Source organism: Mustelus asterias, unplaced genomic scaffold, assembly GCF_964213995.1.
Source record: "Mustelus asterias unplaced genomic scaffold, sMusAst1.hap1.1 HAP1_SCAFFOLD_96, whole genome shotgun sequence".
NCBI classification, from domain to species: Eukaryota; Metazoa; Chordata; class Chondrichthyes; order Carcharhiniformes; family Triakidae; genus Mustelus; species Mustelus asterias.
The window spans coordinates 1,104,199-1,109,593 of record NW_027590144.1 but is presented as its reverse complement, the minus strand read 5'-3'; the positions used below and the strand labels follow the sequence as shown (position 1 = coordinate 1,109,593).

Genomic DNA, 5,395 nt, shown 5'->3' with positions numbered 1-5,395 from the left:
TATTGTGTGACACCAACTGCTTCTATCTTTCAACAGAGGAGGTGAAGAGTAGCGAAAAGATGAAAAGCACTGATGTTGCAGGCATCTGGCGCCAGAGGTTCAGCAATGTGCATTATAACAGCAGCTGAAGTGGCTGACAAATTGTCCTCTCGATTTGGACTTGGTGAGAAAATTAAACGCCCTTCAGCAGATCCATCATCTGCAAATTAAAGCAACGTTCCGCCGAGATTTGAACTCGGATCGCTGGATTCAGAGTCCAGAGTGCTCACCATTACACCACGGAACCCAGCACGCAGGAGCAATCTGAAAATGGTCGCTCAGTACCTGTGCCAATTTGAACAGCAGGGCGAAATATCAGTCCCATTGCACAATTCCATCAATTACCCACAGCAATTCATATTTACATTGCCCTTGCTGATTCCTTCCGCAAAAATGAGTAAGCTACCTTCAACTGCATTATATTTCACTGTAGCTCACCACGTTTAAAGAGCAATGTTAGCATCGAACTTTTATAAACCTGTTGTGTTAAAAATGCTGAACAACATGGTCACCTCACTATAAGAAGGATGTGGAGACACTGGAAAGAGTGCAGAGGAGATTTACCAGGATGCTGCCTGGTTTGGAGGGTAGGTCTTATGAGGAAAGGTTGAGGGAACTTGGGCTTTTCTCTTTGGCGCGGAGGAGGTTGAGAGGAGACTTGATAGAGGTTTATAAGATGATGAGGGGGAGAGATAGAGTGAACGTTCAAAGACTAGTTCCTCGGGTGAATGGAGTGGTAACTACGGGGCATAACTATAGGGTTCATGGTGGGAGATATAGGAAGGATGTCCGAGGTAGGTCTTTTACTCAGAGAGTGGTTGGGGTGTGGAATAGACTGCCTGCAGGGATAGTGGAGTCAGAAACTTTAGGAACATTTAAGAAGCTATTGGATAGGCACATGGAGTACTTCGGGATGATAGGGAGGAAATAGCTGGATCTGGGTTTCAGACAAAGCTCGGCACAACATTGTGGGCCGAAGGGCCTGTTCTGTGCTGTACTGTTCTATGTTCTATGTTCTAACATCAGCATATCACAGCTCTGCTTTCGTCACACTGGAAGCCAGTGTGAAAATATGAACAATTTAATGTCTTAAGAGACAGGTAGCAGTGTATGAATGTCGATAATTGGCACTGTGCACATTCCTGTCGTAAGTATTTGGGAGAATCAAGAAGATGAGATCCTGGTGATCCAGTGGTTAGGGTTCAGCCCTTTCAGGGTCGCAGACTGGCTTCGATATATAAAGGTTTAAATGCTTTGATAAACAAACCTTCAATACTTTCTGCTCGAAAGCAGCTCAGCCAGAAACAGTGGACTGAGATTTGTATTTTTGCTTCCGAGTTGGAAATGTCATGTGGGCAACAGGGTCAGGTCGAGAACAAATACTGATAGTGAAAGACAGTGATAGCCTGCAAAGCGCTGACGATGGAGATGTTGATAGAAGGTAAAATCTGGGTGGTAATGGGTCAGATTTAACCATTTGCACTGACAGAAATATCACTCATTTCTGGATAAAAATATCGTGCTGAATGACAAGAAACTTCTCACTGAATTTAGCAGTAATCTATTTGACTTAGACTGATTCCAAGCAGTCTTCGTTCAAAAAGCAGTAACTGTGACATTAACAAAGTGGGATAGAGAAAGACTCAGTTTGATTGGTGACGCTGCCAGAGGAATGGAGAGCTGGAGTTCACCCAGGAAAGCAGCAAAGTTTAAAAATAATGAGAACCAGCCAATGTTGCCCTTGTCCATCATTCCTTGTGTCAGTTAATTCATCCTGTTATGCTCTCTATCACAGACCTTCCCTTTTAATCTCTTTACTGATAGCCAAGTTCCGCACACGTGAGGCAGCAGGAAGCGTCGACAGAATCAATGGATGGGAGGCTGTTTTGAGTGATGGATTGGGCTACATTCACGACCTTTTGTAGGTTATTGCGGTCTTGGGCAGAGCAGGAGCCATATCAAGCTGTGATACAACTAGAAAGAATGTTTTCTATGGTGCGCCTGTAAACCTTGGTGACAATCGTAGCTGACATGCCAAATTTCCTAAGTCTTCTGAGAAAGTAGAGGCGTTGATGGGCTTTCTTTACCATAGTGTCGGCATGGGAGGCCAGGACAGGTTGTTGTTGATCTGGAGATCTAAAAACCTGAAGTTCCCGACCCATTCCACTTCGTTCCCTTTGATGAAGACAGGGGCATGTTCTCCTCTACGCTTTCTGAAGTCAATGACAATCTCCGTTTTGTTGACATTGAGGGAGAGATGACAGAAATGAGAAATGAGAAAATACTTTGCGGTTCACGGCCTCAGGGTGAGGTACGCACTAAATCAGAAAATGAGTACACCACAGAATAAGGCCATGCTAAGGAATGGCAATACAATTCCAAGTCAGGATGGTGAGTGACTTGGAGGAGAACTTGCAGGTGGTGATGTTCCCATGTGTCTACTACCCTTTTCCTTCTGGATGGAAGTGGTCATGGGTTTCGAAGGTGCTGTCTCAGGATCTTTGGTGAATTGCAGCTGTGTATCTTTTAGATAATACACATCGCTGCTACTGAACGTCGGTTGTGGTGGGATTGAATGCTTGAGGATGTGGTGCCAATCAAGCGGGCTGCTTTGTCCTGGATGATGTCAATCTTCTTGAGTGTTGTTGGAGCTGCACCCATCCAGGCGAGGTGGGAATATTCCATCAGGCTCCTGACTTGTGCCTTGTTGATGGTGGACAGGCTCTGGGGAGTCAGGCAGTGAGTTATTCGCCGCAGTATTCCTGGCCCCTGACCTGCTCTTGTAGCCATTGTGTTTATGTGCCGAGTCCAATTGAGTATCTGGCCAATGCTGACCGTATGGATGTTAACAGTGGGGGATTCAGTGATGGAAAAACTGTTGACTGTCAAGAGGCGATGGTTAGATTTTCTCGTGTTGGTGATGGACATTGTCTGGCATTTGTGTGGCGCGAATGTTACTTGCCACCTGTCAGCCCAAAGTCTAATATAATGCCGCACACTGCGGACTTTCAAAATCTGAAATAAAAACAGAAAATACTGGGTTATGTCAGCATTTCTGGAAGTATCTGTGGAGCGAGAATCAGAACTAACGCTTCCCGTCCAGCTGTCACGTGGCAGGCGCAGACATGATGGGTGTCCGCGCCTGCCATGTGGGTGTCCGAGTGGGCTCTATCTGTGCTGTAAAACTCTGTGCCTTTATCACTCTTTTTCGGAGCCAGTCAGCAGAAAGCCATCCCGCCGTTTGCACCTGAAACAAATCACAATATCTCCTTTTGAACACAATATTTTGGTCAAAACGAAACAAATGAGGGGCTCGTCCGGGATTTGAACCCGGGACCTCTCGCATGCTAATGGGCTAGATACCCTAAGCGAGAATCATGCCCCTAGACCAACGAGCCTGCACATTAGCAACGAGCAAAATAAAAATTGTTTAACTTTCTACAAAGCAGTTCTGACACCTCGAGTGAAAGCCGAAATTGATTAAATAACTCACCGCATCAGCATTTGTGGACTTTAAGCACCAGCAAAACATCCGTCCAATATTGTTACCTCGACTGTTTGCAACTGGGGGCTTTTGTTTATAAAGTACACATGTTACAGTCAATAATTTTAACCCAGCGACTTCAACATGTGACAACTCTGAGTCTGCCTTTGATATTTGATCACTTTTGGAAGGTGTGGTCTGTCACACAGTTAACTGATCTGGAACATTTAAAGTACAGATGGATGACATTGTTCACCTGGGAGATCTGCGGGTTTGTGTGAAAGGATCGGGGAACGATTGGCCTTGATGTGATAGTAATATGAGTAAAAACATGTCAAATTTCCCAATAGTGACAATCAGTAACCTCAGTGAGGGAAAACACTCAGACGGGACTGTATTGTCACGTTCACTATGAGTAAATTTTCTCTGAAGGTTAACCCCATGTGTTGTCCTGACAATGAATCATTGACTATCGACCTGTGCCAGATTTTGTATGAAGCTTCATGTACTGTGGCTCTCAGTGCACAGTAATACACGGCGCTGTCTGTCACCTTCAAATCTTTCATGGGCAAGTGAAAAGTGCTTTGTTTCAGGTTGAGATTCCCGCTGCAGTGTAAAAAGCCTGGAGCCGTTTCGGTACATTAGCGGCTCTGAGCAGTTAACGAGGAGCTCGGTGTGTATACTGGCGATACCAGAACAGGTAATGTTGTACAGTTAAACTCTGTCCCGAGTAACTGCCGGGTATTGCTGATTCTTCACCCTCTGCTGCTTCAACTCCTGGTCCTGACTGGGACACTGAGTCACCGTTACTCATGTCTGAAAATAGGGAACAGACACGCAGTGGGTTAGAAGGAGTAACAACAACGGAATAATCCCCTCGAGATGGAAATGGGGAATGAATGTGGTGACTGGCAGATTTCACGCAGACGTTCAAAATGACAGACCTGTAATCAGGACAATAACCAGAGTGAGACAGAGTTTCACCCCCATGGTTCGAGTTCTGAAACAGAGAGACTGATCACTGTCTGCATCAAATCTGCAATTGGAGTAGTTGAAACAGTAAGGGGGATGTTATGAGATCGAAGGTGACTCCATCTCTCCGCCCATCTTTACATCTTCAAACAGTCGCTTCCTCCAGAAGGGGATCGTGATCTTTCATAAGTGATCAGAGAGCGCCCTCCCGTGGACAGCAGAGCCGCATATTGGAAACAGGTACACACACGGCAACCTACAAAGACTGACACTTATGGAGATCATAGAATCATAGAACCCCTACAGAACAGAAGGAGGCCATTCGGCCCAGCGACTCTGTACCGACCACAATTCCACCGAGGCCCTATTCCCGTAACCGCACACATAATCTCCCTGACACGAGGGGTCAATTTATCATGACCAATCCACCTAATCCGCACATCTTTGGACTGTGGGAGGAAACCACAGCATCCGAGGAAACCCAGCAGACATGCGGAGAACAGATACACACACGGCCCCGTGGAAAGACCAACACGAATAAGGATATATAACCATATAGATATATGTCCAGACAGTGACATCAATTCTAACGTCCCTCGTTATAAACCCAGAATTATTCTGCAGACTTCTGACACCTACTAGTTTGCGTTGCTAACGATGATAATGCATGAATACCTCCACCTCCGTTTCACTGGAAGCCTCGGATACTGCACAGAATCAACACAGAGACCAGTAAACTAAGTGATAGATTCCCAAACCGATCGATTCAAACATAGATTCATAGAGGTTTACAAATGGAAACAGGCCCTTCGGCCCAAATTGTCCATGCCGCCCTTTTTTATAAACCCCTAAGCTAATCCGAATTGCCCGCATTTGGCCCATATCCCTCTATATCCATCG

At 45.5% G+C, this 5,395-nt stretch overlaps 2 non-coding genes across 2 annotated transcripts; both read right to left on the bottom strand.

Moving 5' to 3' along the window:
- Positions 1 to 214: 214 nt before the first annotated feature.
- trnaq-cug (transfer RNA glutamine (anticodon CUG)) lies at positions 215 to 286 on the bottom strand. Its single transcript has one exon. It is a non-coding gene; the product is annotated as a tRNA-Gln (tRNA).
- A 3,062-nt stretch (positions 287 to 3,348) lies between these two features.
- Positions 3,349 to 3,437, bottom strand: trnap-agg (transfer RNA proline (anticodon AGG)). Its single transcript is given in 2 exon segments — positions 3,349 to 3,384; positions 3,402 to 3,437. It is a non-coding gene; the product is annotated as a tRNA-Pro (tRNA).
- Positions 3,438 to 5,395: the final 1,958 nt, after the last annotated feature.